A 14,220-nucleotide genomic window follows, 5' to 3' on the forward strand; every position below is an offset into this window, starting at 1 on the left:
GTCGCATGATAAGGTTGTATAGGTAATAGCAAAACCTAGGATGTTGGCCAAAGCGATTTTCATGGAAGCGCATTAGATGCAAAGCATATTCTTGCATATCAACTTTTGCAATTCTTGGTTGGTTAATCATGGTAGCTTCGGTGGGGAAGAGGGTGGGGAAGGCCATGGAGAAGAGGCCCTCTGTGTTGTATTTGTTGACTGGAGAAAGGTCAATGATGGGCCATTGAAGTGAATGGGTGGGTGTGGAATTGGAGGATTCTATGTAGGCAAGTATCTCATCAATTTATGTATGAGAATTTGGTAGAGTTGCAACAAAGGAGGATGGTTGAAGGTCAAACGAGTTTGGGTGGAGAAGTTCATGGTCAAGATTTTCAGAGAGGGCTTCTTGGGGTCCAAGGGAGTTGGGGGAGAGACGACACAACATACCATAAAAATCTAAAGGGGAATCGAGCAAAGAGGAAAGTTTAAGTGGATTAAGTTATACATATTTGTAGTATGGGTTGTTTGCTAACTTGAACTGTAAAGCCGCAAGAACATGTGATCTACTGACAAAGAATTCATAGGATATGTGGTCATTGTTGGTTTTATTTACAACAAGGATGTCTATTTCTGAGAGCATGTGAGGAAGGGAGGTGAAAATGTTAGTTATATCTTGAGGGAAGCTAATAGTATGGCTGGAATATTTGAATTTCCCTCCATGTGCATGTGTTACTTGAAGAACAGGGTTGAAATGGGAACTGAACATCTCTTCAACTTGATTTAGGCAAGCGAGGACATGGGGTTGGTTTCTTGGTCCCATGTTGTTTGAGGAGGAGAAGTGATGGATAGTTCGTTTAGAGGCACAATGGGAACAAACAACATTGGAATTTTTTTTGTTTTTGTTTTCATTAATGGGTAAGCTTCATGACAAGTGGAGCAGGCTTGTATGGGGCTAAGTGCATCAATTATTTCACGAAAGCAATAATGTGCATGATGGAGATAGTTGTTAGGGAATTGTTGAACAGTTGAAGAGGAAGCCACAGGGGGGATGACTGCACATGGAAAGTGGGAGGTGACAAAAGGGCATCGGTTGGAATTGAAGAGGAAGCCACATGGGGGGATGACTGCACATGGAAAGTGGGAGGTGACAAAAGGGCATCGGTTGGAATTGATTGGGAAGCGAGTGGACATGGAAGGGAAAGCAGAAGACTTTGGGTGGATGCTAGGGGAGGGAGACGAACCTGGGAAGGAAGAGGAGTTCGGTTTGGGTTGGTTTGAGAGGGAAGGTTGGATTGACGATTGTTGTAGAGAAGACGATGATGTGCATTTATTCTATCCTTTTTAAGTGCATCGTGGTGATGTCGTTGTTCCTTATGTGCACTATTTTCTGGGGTGGGTTGCATAGTTGTTTCAAACAAGAAAATTTGTCTCAACATCTGAGGTGTAAGTGAAGTAGGAGAAAAGGAAAGTAAAGCATGCATGACAAGTTTTTTTTTTGCTTCCTACTTGTTTAAAGTTGTGTTTGTTTTCTTTTTGTTTTGTTTTTGTTATGTTTTGTTTTGCATTACAAATTATAGTAGCATATATATGGTGTGAGTGTTGATTTTAGGGAAATTGTATGCATTATGTAACATGATGAATGTGAATTGCAAGTGTAGTACGAAGACATGGCCAATGATACTTGTTTTGTTTGGTTGTTAGACTTGTTCGAAGTAAAGTAATCCATCCTGGGATGTTCAAATGATTAGTAGTAATTGTAAATACAACCACATGATGCATATTTGGCCTAGACTAAAGGAAGCCCATTTATGCATGTGACCATAATTAGAAGCATTAGGTGTGTATTGTCTTTCATATATAGCATATCATATTCATATGTGCATTTCAATAATGCGTGTGTGTGTTGCAAAGAAGCTTCCATGATGAACAAGGATCAAGAAAAAGAAGTGAGCGAATGGCCATGTATATAGAAGAGACATTACAAGTGAGAAAATGGGCATTTATCCATGTGAGAAAAAAAAAGTGGCTGCCCATTTGTTTATGAGAACCAATACACTTGAGAGAGGGTGCATATAGTTATGAGAAATCAGTGAAAAATGACAAAGCATTGCTGAAGATGAGGTCTAGAAAAAAAGTAGCGTTCGAATTGTAGATAATAGGGTTCAACAAGGTGCAAAAGGCTAAGTGGGGATTAATGAGAGTTAAGGGTGGGAAAGGAGTTGGCAATCATGAAAGGGAGGGGCATAATAGGGAAACTATTTACAAGGTCAAGGATGTGCATCAATGAAGAAGGGGGTGGGACAATATGAGAAGAAAAGTGTTAAAGGGCAAGGGTGTATAGAGCAAGAGATGGGGAATAGCAAGGGAGAGGGGAGAAAGGTATGTTTATAGGCGGATTTTTATTTTTTTTTCAAGGGGGAGGAGTGGGTTGAAGGTCTTGCAAGAGAAGAGTGGATGCAGAGGCATAAGGGAGTTCTTCAAAGTCCATGAGGGTTGGGCAGAGGCATTCAACGTTGTTGAAAGTGTCTGTTTTGACAGCTAGTGTGAAGAGGAATCGACATGACGTGATCCCATTGGATATGTCTCTGACAACTTTTGGCTCGGTTGAAAGGAGGCAAAGGTCCTTTGCAGATATGCCCAAAAGGCCATGGGCGGAATCGTCATAAGAAACCACATTTTCAAGTTGGTCGGTGTGGTCATGCAATTCAAGCCAAAGAACATAGCAGTAGTCACGTTCGAGGAAGGAGCCTTCACATTTTGAACAATGCCATGTGTTGTCAGGTTGATGCACAACTTTTTTCATGCATTTCATCATATCAACTGTAAGGGGACATGTGAGGAAGTAGAAGTCATCCAAGTTAATTGTTGTAACAGTAGCACAGAGGGAAACCTATGCAGATGTTTCATTGGGGGGTATTGCAAGAATGTCATAAATTATTTTTGTTAGCATGGGCCTGTTGGGTGTGCCGGTGTATTTCCAGCTAAGCGATGGCAAGGAAGATTTCACGCCTTCTTCTAGAAACCATTTCTTGAGTTGGTGTGTTTCAGATATATATGGATCTATAAGAAAGAAAGTCGTCAGGATAGTTCTGATAGTTCACCCATTGAACTCGACAAACTGGCCCCTTTGGTTGCAAGGACTGGGATGGTACGTGTCATTCGGAGTTCAGAGAGCACGCATCCTTTGACGTGGCAATGTTCTCCCCATAAGGTGACATCATTACTGCTACCAGACTTGCCGCGCAGGGAAATAGTTTGTCTGGGAGTTTCAAAGCCATCACGTCTGCGAATGATAGAGGCAGGAGAGGTCAAGCTAACGACACCGATAACATCAACAAATGAGTTGAGAGATGCAAGTTTGAGTGAACTTATTGGCACAAAATGGAAGGTATGGGAAGGTATTGTTTGATCGCCATCTAAAAGGTGAGATACATTTGATGTGAACAAGAGGAGGATTTCGAATTGCATTTAAGATGGTTGTACACAAGGTTCAAGAACTTTATGGAGCCATTCGAAACTGTGTAGATTTGGCCAAGTTGGATGAGAGCATGGAGCAATTCCACCAAGACATTGAATGCAGATACATGGATTTCTTCACCTTCATGATCAATGAGGTCAAATCCAAAGGATTTCCAAAAGTTGCATGCATTGGTGTATGCTCAAAGGGGTGTTTTTGTGAGAACTCTACCTTGGATGGACCAAAATTTACGGATTGGGGTAAGTGCCTTAAAAGGGAGATCTGTTGCAGATGAATGAGAAAATTTGTGAAGTTGGTAGATTTGCTTTCAATGGGAGGAGTTGATGAAAGGGAAGATCTAGTGGATGAGGACGAGATCACATGGAGCATTTTTTCAGCTGAGAGAATAAGAGGGGGTGGCTTGCTGATCAAAGTTGCCACACGGTGGAGTATTTCAAGTTCGAGGATAGAAAGCAACCTGAAAGAAAGAGCATATGTGAGCGTAGAGGGGAAGTAAAACACTATAAAAGCAAATAGATTCTAAAGCGGACATAAAAGGAGAGGAAAGGCAGGGAGGATTGGGCAGGATTCCTGGTGTGCAACATACATAGTATGATGTGCATATGTGCATGAGCATTTTTGTAAGAGCACAATAGAGCCTATTTGCAAGTCTCCATTTTTTGCAAGTGCATCATGTGAAGAAGGAAGAAAGACCACATGGTTGTGAACACCATCAGAAAGGGAGACATGGTAGTGAGGGGTTGACGTCCTAGCAAGGTGTATTTCTTCGACAACAATGACTTGGAGGATTGGTTGCATCTCGGTAGAGCCAACAAACAACAATGAAAGTGCATTGGTAGTCAAGGTTGGTTCCATGGTGATATGACTTTGTTGTTGAAAGAAAGGTGTTGCAAGCGAATATCAATTGTAAGTGTACAAAAGTGAAGAAAAATTTGTGTAGTAAAAATAAAGGAAAAGGTTAAAGAGTTTATCTTAAAAGAGATGAAGCAACAATAGAAATTGAAGGGAAAAGTGTGGAAGATAAAAAAACATGAGGGGGAAGGAAAAATAGGAAAGAACAAGTGTGCTACAAGAAACAAATAGATAGCTAGACTACTGTCCTTATGATTTGTGCAATTTGCATGTGGCAAAGTTAAATGTTTCACGGGTAAGAAAGCAAAACAAGAATAAAACAATACCCACCATGATTTTGTTATTTTTTGAGTGAAGGACAGTTTTGGAAGGAAGAGAGGAAGGGGTAGGCAATTTGAATGAGATACCTAGCAAACATTGAGGGCTTGTTCAAACAAAGAGGTTTGGTAGTAGCAAGGAAAAGTAGGAAGCATTGTTTTGATTATGGTTTTTGTGTGTAAAGCAAAGTGTCTTTCTGGACTTATGGAAATTACAATTTTGCACCCTATTCAAGTGACCTTGCAACTTTTCAAATGAAATGGATCTATGGATGCAAGCAAATAACAATAGTAAAAAAAAATATAGGCTAGGTTGTTTTATGTGAGAGAAAATTTACGACTATATTAAAAATAAAAGAGCATGTGGCATTCTAGGAATAAAAAAAGTGAGAAGGAAAATAGAGGGTACAAAGAAGGGAATAAGATGTGTTTTTAGATAACATGTAACACCGATTAGATAGAAACCATAAATAGTGTAACATAATAAGAGATAACAACCATAAAGGAAAAACTTCCACAATAGGGGAAAAGAAATGTTAAACAAATTTCCTAAGGATAGGAAAACTGATCATGCATACCTATCAAAATGTTAAAAAACAATGCAATAAAGAGGAAAAGCCAAATATCTATACTTCTCGGCTGGGAAAAACACAAGATATCTTGCTAGGTCAAAACAAATTTGTGTTAGGTAAGTGGTATTTAAATATGACAAGGAAAATGACTAAACCAGTTTGGCCAAGTAATTCCTCTAATTGCAACATTTCTAAAATACCATGAATCATTTGCAAAGTAGCATCAAATTGTTCCTCCAAAAGAAGTAAAGTTATAAAAGAACAATATGAAAAGGGCTTAGATGTATGCAAAGGGGAACAAAAGGATTCCTTTTCCAACAAATTGTGCTAATTGTCAAGCTAACAACAAGATGTGAGGACCTTTTTAAATAGTAGAGCAATGAAGGAGGACAGATTAGCCTTTTAAAATCACATGGAAGAGGAAGACATAGTGGCAAGTCACTTGGTAGCTTTTCTCAGAGGTATGACAAATGCAATGTCCAATGTCATTATTGTAGAAGGTTTTAACAATATGCATATGAATGTAGGAAAAAAATTGGTATGGATAAACGAAATGCAAATTTCATTAAGGAAAGATTTGAAAAAATAAGTGAAGAGAACCAATTTTTCGTGCAATATAGCATAAGATAGCAATAAAGGGGTATGGTACGTAATGTTGGTTGTAGCAACTATCATTGAAAAGAAAAATGTTTTTGAATCACTAAAATTTGAGGTGAGAATTTGAAATAACAACAAAGTATCAAGCATGAGTAAAGGAGTTATCCCTAGTTGCACCAGCAAGGAACCAATTTGGCCAAGTAATGCCTCTCATTGCAACATTTGTAAAATACCATGAATCATTTTCAAAGTAGTAGCAAATTGTTCCTCCAAAAGAAGTGAAGTTATAAAAGAACAATATGAAGAGGGCTCAGTTGTATGCAAAGGGGAACAAAAGGATTCCTTGTCCAACAAATTGTGCTAACTGTCAAGCTAACAACAAGATGTGAGGACCTTTTTAAATAGTAGAGCGATGAAGGAGGACATATTAGCCTTTTAGAATCACATGGAAGAGGAAGACATAGTGGCAAGTCACTTGGGAGATTTTCTCAGAGGTATGACAAATGCAATGTCCAATGTCATTATTGTAGAAGGTTTGAACAATATGCATATGAATGTAGGGAAAAAATGGTATGGATAAATGAAATGAAAATTTCATTAAGGAAAGATTTGAAAAAATAAGTGAAGAGAATCAATTTTTGTTGCAATATAGCATAAGAAAGAAATAAAGGGGTATGGTACGTAATGCTGGTTGTAGCAACTATCACTGAAAAGAAAAATGTTTTTGAATCACTAAAATCTGAGGTGAGAATGTGAAATAACAACAAAGTATCAAGCATGAGTAAAGGAGTTATCTCCAGTTGCACCAGCAAGGCGACAAGAAACAAATCCCTGTATCAATGGTTTAAAACATACCACATTAGTATGGAGCAGTAGTTGAAAAAAAAATTTGTATGGAAGCGTAGGGAATAAAGATGAAGTATACAGAATTTGGCAATCTTATGAATTGGCATTTCCTATGCCAACAAACAGAAGCTATATATGCTTGGTTTCTTCATTGGTAAGGATGGGGGATCTTGAGGGAGCTGAGGCTTATGTTAGAAAATGGTTATTTGTGAAATCATTTGATGATATCATAGTATCCAATGTCCTCCTTGCTGCTTATACCAGACAAGATCATGCAGTCAACGATGATGTCTTAAAACATTGTATATCTTGTTGCACTATTTTAAAGTATATCATGAATCAATACCCCAAATATTTATTTTTTAAAATAATTACAATATTAATTTTATGAAAGACAAATATCAATATTTTCCAACCCTTGACAACTATCTCGAACTCTCTACTTGTAAACCCAAAGTACATGATGCCAAATGATGGCTTTTTTCAACCCTTGATAGCTGTCTCGAACTCTCTACTTTTATGATAAATTTATATCCTTGTAAGAATTTTGTTACTTGTAATGACTGCTGGAAATAATTTGTTGCAAGATTTTAATAAATCCTCTCTCATGGCTCTTCAAATCTTGCTTTAGATTTACAGGCAGTCTGATCAGTTCTAGGTCTTTCACTAGGCCACTCTAATTCCTTCAATAGGTCAGAGTTAACCATAATTCTAATTCCTCTTGTGCTCTGTTTATAGCTGTAAGGTAATAGATCAAAGTTAACCTCTAATTATTCTCATGCTCTGTTTCTAGTTGTAAGGTAATATGTCAGAGTTAACCTCTAATTCCTCTTGTGCTCTGTTTCTAACTATAGGGTGAAATTTATAGCACAATTACTATAATTATTTTAAGATTTAGACTTAATTATGTTTTAAAATATTATTGTGACATCAAGTTTAAATAGGCCCATTATCTCTGATATGTCATGAGAGTATCTCTTGTGATTTTTAACACAAGATATGATCTACAACATGATACATATGGATTTTAGATGGATATGGGGTTCAGAGAACATTTTGGTATGTTTGTTCATCAACATGAACTCTTTCAGGCATGAAAACTATGAATAATCAATTTCAGAAATATTCATTTGTCAATATGGAACAAAAGTGCAGAGAATATACATAGGTGAATCAAATTTCTGTTTATGTCCATAGATCGAACACCAGCAATATGATGTTCATTAAGGCTATTGTATTTAACAATTGGGAGACATGTCGTGACATGAGAAGCATGAACTTCTAGTATTCACTAAGGCTAATCTTGTGTCTATTGTGACAAACACTTGGACTCTCTAGTCTCCACACAATATCCCTGTGCCCAGAAAAACATAGTTGGAATACTTTTGAGACATGATTTTAGCATGATTGTCGCTATTGTTGGAAAGTTTGTAGGAAATTTCCATCTCCAATCTGGGGAACTACGCAAATTGTCTGCAAAGTTTGGAGATATTTTCCTAGTACAACAAAGAGTGTTATGTTGAGAGAGCCTTTCTAGAGGATTTTCTAGTCATGTTTCAGAGTAAGTGTTCCAGTTTTGAATCTCCAAATGTACAGTCAGGGTTTGTAAGGTAGCAGCACACATGCTCCCATCAGAAATCTGTCACTATCAATATGAAGTGGTTGTAACATTCCCAGATCTTCAATGATCAAATGGAGCAATTTGAGAAGGTGCCTCTGGCGATCCAAGGAATGAAGAAAAAATGCATCTCATTGGATGCATATTCTTATAGCATTTGGATGAAAAGTTATGCGGCTTTGTCACACATGGATCGAGTGGAAGGGGTGTTGATTGAACTGGAGCTTGATGATAATATAGATCCAGATTTGGAATATTGATAACACTGTAGGAAGCATTTATATAAAGGCCCAAGTCCTTGACAAAGCAAAATCTGATTTGAAAACATTGGGGAAGAAAATGATAGAAGTGGAGGTTAAGACAAAAACGAAAGTATAGAGTTGCTTATGATCACCTAATTAGTTTGTATGGTAGGCTAGGGAATAAAGATGAAGTATACAAAATTTGTCAATCTTATGAATTGGCATTTCCTATGTCAACAAACAGAAGCTATATATGCTTGGTTTCTTCATTGGTAAGGGTGGGGGATCTTGAGGGAGCTGAGGCTTTTGTTAAAAAATGTTTATCTGTGAAATCGTTTGATGATATCAGAGTATCCAATCCATCGTCAACAAGGAAAGTAAGATTGGAACCCAATGCCTCATTTAGGGTTAATGCCACTTTGTGGAACCCAAGGAAATGATATCTACAAGAATATCTCGGCCCCTTTCCAAAGCACATATAATATGCTTGAAAGATTTAGTCACTTAGGGTTATGTTCTAACTATGTTCGTTGGGTACATGAATATCCCACACTGGGTACATATGTAGGAATTTACAGGGTAAGTTCCTCAGACAGAACACCAAAGGACACCGCTCACAACCAGATCGCAGATCAATACACCAGTATTTTTGACGTGGTTAAAACCCTCAAAGAGGGAAACAGTCCACGGCCTGAGCCAACGCGGCCACTTCAGGCAATTTATTAATAAAAGAATGAAAATTTACATATGTTTCTCTCATGCACGGATTACCCTACAAATGACCCTCCATGCGCTTTAAATAGAAATCATGGACCAATCGGGTGTCAAGCCACGGATCAAGTGTCGGTAATACCGAGGAGAGAATGAACCGTCGGATCACTACATATCGTGACCGTCGGATTGTAAGTTACAAAATGTACAATGGTAAAGAAACACACTTTACCTAACTCTATACCTAACTCTACACTAGACCAAGTTGTACTTAACTATTTCCTATGTGTCGGAATATCCTAACATCCCCCCTTAAGAACAACTTGGGATAGGATTGAAGGATTTACAAATATGACACAATAGGAGAAGGAAGGAGGCACTAGAGCCTATCCCCCCTTAGTGACAACTTCCTGAACTCCAACCAGAAGTCGAAGTTTAGTGAACTTCGCCTCTGTGAGAGCCTTTGTAAAGATGTCTGCCACTTGATCATCTGTTGAACAATATTGCACTTCAAGAACATGGTCATGAATGAGCTTTCTGATGAAGTGCATGTGCAGTTCAATGTGTTTGCTGCGCTGATGTTGGACTGGAACTTTGCATAGCTGAATGGCACTTTGATTATCACACCAAAGTGTAGTCGGATGCTGCTGCTGAAAGCCAAACTCTGACAGGATCTGACGAAGCCACAAGGCTTCCTTACTAGCTTCTACGGCACCACGATACTCTGCTTCTACTGATGAAAGAGAAATGGTAGCTTGTTTCTTACAAGCCCATGTAATAGGTCCTGAACCAAGAGTGAACACATAACCGGTAGTAGACTTCCGATCATCAGGGTCACCAGCCCAATCGGAATCAGTGAAACCAACCAATAGAGGAGCTGCTTCGGCACTGTAATGAATCCCAAACTGAACTGTACCTCGAACATAACGAAGTATTGTTTTAGCTGCTTTCCAATGACTTTCACGGGGGTTTTGCATGAACCGAGCAACAAGGCCAACAGCAAAGGAAAGGTCAGGAGGAGTATGGGTTAGATACAAAAGTTTTCCTACAAGTTGATGGTATAAGGTAGCATCAACTTCAGGAGAATTACAAGTGACTGAAAGTTTGACTCCAGACTGAAAGGGAGAAGGGGCTGGCTTACAGTCTTCCATGTGAAAATGACGTAGAATATCACAAGCATACTTGGACTGGGAAAGGGAAATACCCTCCTTGGATTGCAAGACTTGAAGACCGAGAAAATAGTGTAAGTGTCCTAAGTCTGTCATTTCAAATTTCCTTTTAAGGCTAGACTTCACATGGTTTATAAGGTTGGGATCACTACCAGTAAGGATAAGATCATCAACATAAAGAACAAGGATGATAAGAGAGTTGCCCACATACCATGTAGGAATTTACAGGGTAAGTTCCTCAGACAGAACACCAAAGGACACCGCTCACAACCAGATCGTAGATCAATACACCAGTATTTTTGACGTGGTTAAAACCCTCAAAGAGGGAAACAGTCCACGGCCTAAGCCAACGTGGCCACTTCAGGTAATTTATTAATAAAAGAATGAAAATTTACATATGTTTCTCTCATGCACGGATTACCCTACAAATGACCCTCCATGCGCTTTAAATAGAAATCATGGACCAATCGGGTGTCAAGCCACGGATCAAGTGTCGTAATACCGAGGAGAGAATGAACCGTCGGATCACTACATATCGTGACCGTCGGATTTTAAGTTACAAAATGTACAACGGTAAAGAAACACACTTTACCTAACTCTATACCTAACTCTACACTAGACCAAGTTGTACTTAACTATTTCCTATGTGTCGGAATATCCTAACAACATAAACCATTTTCATTTTTCTCTTTCTTATATAAAAGGAATGCATATATGCTTCTTTTTAGTTCCTTTATCCTTCTATTATGATCTTTCCAACTTATTTAGAAGCCTTGCACAATCGTGGAGAAATATATCTTCAAAGGCCTTCAAGGATTCAATAGATATTACATAGGAAATTGGAACATGACACTTCCCTCTGTAGTATTTGTTTTGACTTCCTCTGTCTCTTTCAATTTTTCTAGCATGTTTTATAGTACATATCAGAATGTCTTTCTAGTTCCCAACCTTTCAATAGTTGTGACTTGCCAGTCTAACATTGGAATGGACACAATAATTGCATAATAGTTTCTGATTATGTTGTTGCAAGCATGACAACTCTTGACTATTTTGATCATTTTCTAAGGTTCCATGGTAATAATGAGAACTACAATGGAAAACATATTACCAGTGTAGCATTGCATATAATTTTATTGTCCTCCATATCATTTGATATAATGTTTGTTTCATTCAAATACCTAGCTTATTTCATCTTCCCAGCTAACTTCTGCAACATTGCACTTATATTTGTGGGTGTGATCTATCTCCTACAGGAAATACATGTACCCTGCTCTTTATCTATATACAACAACATCCAAGTTCCTCCTTTGACCTATTTCTTTTATTGCTTTATTCATCTTATCTATGTTCCAAGCAATTACCAGTTGTGGCATAAATATTTGACAACATGACATAATTTCCAACATTTTGTGGATCTAACTCAAAAATGTAGTTGTGAGGCCATAAATTCTATCATCCCTATATATTGTGGCAAATATTTCCATGCACTTGTCCTCTTTGGTGATTATACTAGACAAGGGTATTTTCAAAAAGCAAAAGTCTTCCTTCATCATATTATGAAGAATGGAGGCAAACCAAATGCCATTACTTGGGAAAGCCTTGCCGAGGCATATATATAGAGTGAACAAGTTTACAGGGCTATGGAGGCAATGACAAGATCTCTGTCAGTTAGACAAAATCATTGGCAATGGAAATTTGAAAATGTGTTTGAAATTTTAAGACATTTTGAGAAGCAAGGTGATGTTAAAAGTGCAGAGGAATTTTTGAAGACTCTAAGAGGGGTGAAATTTGTGAGCACAGAAGTTTACAACTCTTTGCTTCGCACATATCTTCGTGTTGGAAAAAAATTAAATGTTATGACAAATTCAGCAAGAATTGAAAACAAAAATTAAACATGCTTATAAAATTTGAAGATTTGGAAAAAGAAACATAATTATAAAGTTCGACAAAATTAGGAAAAAATGCGTTTTATACAAAATAAAACATTAGAAACATGAATTTGACGCAACCTTCCTATACCATCGACACATATTAGACTTAAGTGGTTGTAAATGAAGTCGAGCAATTTCTTCCAAGTGTTTTCATATATACGTGTTAGTTGTCTATGCAACAACAAACATGACATCCAATACCATGTCACAATATGAATTTCAGTTTGAGTGCTCTCATCAACGTGGGATGCATGCAAATCGCCACTGAAACACACAATCAATGACCTTTTACACTCTTGACTTTTCATTCCTTTGCTACTCAGAAACATTTCTGTTGAAGGTAAAAGAGGAGGGGCGACTAAATGCAAATGAATTTCATCGATTATGGATGAAAAGAATCGCAGTAGTGATGGACAACATAGTGCATTTACATGGATGGAAGAGTAGTAGAAGTCTCTGCTCATAGTCTGCAAGAGTTGTATGAGAAATAAATGTGCAGTGTGTGAGAAGAAGGTTTCTTTGGAGGTAAGTAAGGAGGAGGGGCTTTGCAGGAGCAAAACATGTGAGGATTTTTTTTTTTCGGCATAAGAAATTTTTAGCCTTTGGTCCTGTAGGTTCTCATTCTTGACCTTGCTTCTCCACACTTTTTGTAATACATTGTTTTTTTCTTTGGTTGGGGTTGTGTATATTTTTGGGCTCATCTCCTCTAGGTTTGGAAAACCAACTGGTAGATTTTTTTTTAACTTCGTGGCCTCATCTCGATCAATGGATTCAGATGTGTCCAAAGTTGAATTTGGTTGCTTATGATCACCTAATTAGTTTGTATGGTAGGCTAGGGAATAAACATAAAGTATACATAATCTGGAAATATTATGAATTGGCATTTCCTATGCCAATAAGCAAAAGCTATATATGACTGGTTTCTTCATTGGTAAGGGTGGGGGATCTTGAGGGAGCTGAGGCTTTTGTTAAAAAATGGTTATCTATGAAATCATTTGATGATATCAGAGTATCCAATGTCCTCCTTGGTGCTTATACCAGACAAGGGTATTTGTAAAAAGCAGAAGTCTTCCTTCAACATATTATGAAGAATGGAGGCAAACCAAATGCCATTACCTAGGAAAGCCTTGCCGAGGCCTATATACAAAGTGAACAAGTTCACAAGGCTATGGAGGCAATGAAAAGATCTCTGTTAGTTGGACAAAATCATTGGCAGCCAAAGTCTGAAAATGTGTTCGAAATTTTAAGACATTTTGAGAAGCAAGGTGATGTTAAAAGTGCAAAGGAATTTTTGAAGACTCTGAGAGGGGTGAAATTTGTGAGCACAGAAGTTTACAACTCTTTGCTTCGCACATATCTTCGTGTTGATAAAGTTCCTTCCAGAATAGAAGAACTTATGATGGAAGATAATGTCAATCCTGATGAAGAAACAGACACCCTTCTCAAACAAATGGATGAATCTTAAGAAGAGTTGGGCTTTTCAAATACTTGCAGGCGCGTGGACCATTACTTGGAGAAACTGATAGGCATCACAGACAAGGCAATTATTCTTCAGAAGTTCTAGGTTCTGCTGAAATATTTATGTGTGAAAGAGAGGTTGCAAGAAAAACAAATGGTTTGCAGAGGCTTCAGTGTCTAAGCCTCATCTTTTTCCTAGAAGTATGTGTAAAAGAAGGCCACTTTAACATCGACTTAAATGTACCATAATCACGGTGAAACACAAAAAACACTCTTAATTCGTTGTGTAACACAGGTGTGAAATTTTAATCTAGTAAGGTGAATCGAAACAGAGCAACAAAAAGGTGAATCGAAACAGAGCAACAAAAGATTGGCATTGAAAGAGACAGAAGGTACCTTGTGTTTTCAGAAAGCAAGAAAGCAAGTAGTCGGGCCGATGCTGTGAAACTT

General features: G+C 37.9%; 1 pseudogene; it reads left to right on the forward strand.

Moving 5' to 3' along the window:
* The first annotated feature begins 8,333 nt into the window (after window positions 1-8,333).
* Window positions 8,334-12,273, forward strand: LOC149208147 (large ribosomal subunit protein mL101 (rPPR4)-like; annotated as a pseudogene).
* The last annotated feature ends 1,947 nt before the right edge of the window (window positions 12,274-14,220 follow it).

The sequence above is a fragment of the Pinus tabuliformis genome, chromosome 1_2, assembly GCF_031772625.1.
Source record: "Pinus tabuliformis cultivar Carrire ecotype Pingquan chromosome 1_2, CPIR1, whole genome shotgun sequence".
Classification (NCBI taxonomy): domain Eukaryota; kingdom Viridiplantae; phylum Streptophyta; class Pinopsida; order Pinales; family Pinaceae; genus Pinus; species Pinus tabuliformis.